Genomic DNA, 1,348 nt, shown 5'->3' on the forward strand with positions numbered 1-1,348 from the left:
TTAATTAGCTCTTCAAACTTTACTTTTTTATAAAACAGTTGTGAAATAAAAACAATGCTGATTTTAAGTTATGCTAAAACTGAACTGCTAGCTAATGCTATTTGCTAACGCTGAAAAACATGCTGTTAGCATCAGCTAACCTTTGCTATTTCTGAAAATGTCTGAATTAAAACGTGTTTATTACATGTTGGTGAAACAATAATCTGAGTTTCTGCTGGTGTTTTTCTTCCACTTCGCTCCTCAGTGACGCCGACATGATTCATCGCATTGATTTATTTAATAAAACGTGATCATTTTCTTCAAATGAAGGCAGAAAGTTCGGCTCCAGGCATCACCAGAACCCGGCTCATTAATGTTTTAAACCAAACATTCAGCAGGTTGTCCGAGCGTCTCCACTCTGGTTCTGGTTCTGAATGGACGTTTGTCCCTCAGCTCAGCTCCACATCCTGCCACTGCCAGCAGCCAAGATGGCCGCCGCTGTGGCAGACAGAGGTCCTCCTCAGTGTGACGGGTCCTGAAGTGGACCTGCTCATGTAAAATGCAGCGGTTCAGCTCAGAACCGGCCGCAGGTTCACCGGCCGGTCAGCAGAGAGAAGCAGCTCAAACCAGAAACGGGGGAAAATGGACGACTGCAGGTTTCTGAAGAAACGTTCAGGTTCAAGAGGAACTGGGAAGATTTTTAATGTGCATAAAACGATTTTAACTTTTTGTAACACGTTATGTATTTTACATCCTTTTTATGTCACAAAACTTTGTTTCTTCGTTGTTCTAAAAACACTTTCTGGCTCAAAATACATTTGATTCAACGTCTTTAAATTGGGCCGCTGTCTCTTTAAGAAGCTCCTGCTCTTCCTGAAGCTCCGCCTCCAGGAAGTCGTCCCAACATGGCTCCTCTGTTAACCCTTTGACGTTTCTGCCGGCGCTGCTCTGAGACGAGCTCAGCAGGTGTTTGCTAACTGCTGCTGGCTAGTCTGAAGGAGCCGGCTGGGGGAGGAGCTGCGCCTCAGAGGCGGGGCTAGGCCCACCTGATTGGTTGCCATAGTGATGAAAGGATTTCTCAAACATGAGAGAACGAAAGCAGCACTCCATTAGTAAAATGAAAACATGATGGGAAAGATATGCGACGCTGGCCCTTTAAACCAGATCACATGGTTTAAACCGTTTAACCAGGTGAAACTGTTGGTCATTTGTCACCAAATCAACTCAGCAGGTTTAACAGGGAAAAGTCGGATTTCTATAGATCCGCCCCCGTGTCCAGGTAACATCCAACCGGAAACAACCAGAACCAGCCGGAACCACATCCAACTGGAACCACATCCAACCGGAACCAACTGGAACCACATCCAAC

Source organism: Poecilia reticulata, linkage group LG12 (assembly GCF_000633615.1).
Source record: "Poecilia reticulata strain Guanapo linkage group LG12, Guppy_female_1.0+MT, whole genome shotgun sequence".
NCBI lineage: Eukaryota > Metazoa > Chordata > Actinopteri > Cyprinodontiformes > Poeciliidae > Poecilia > Poecilia reticulata.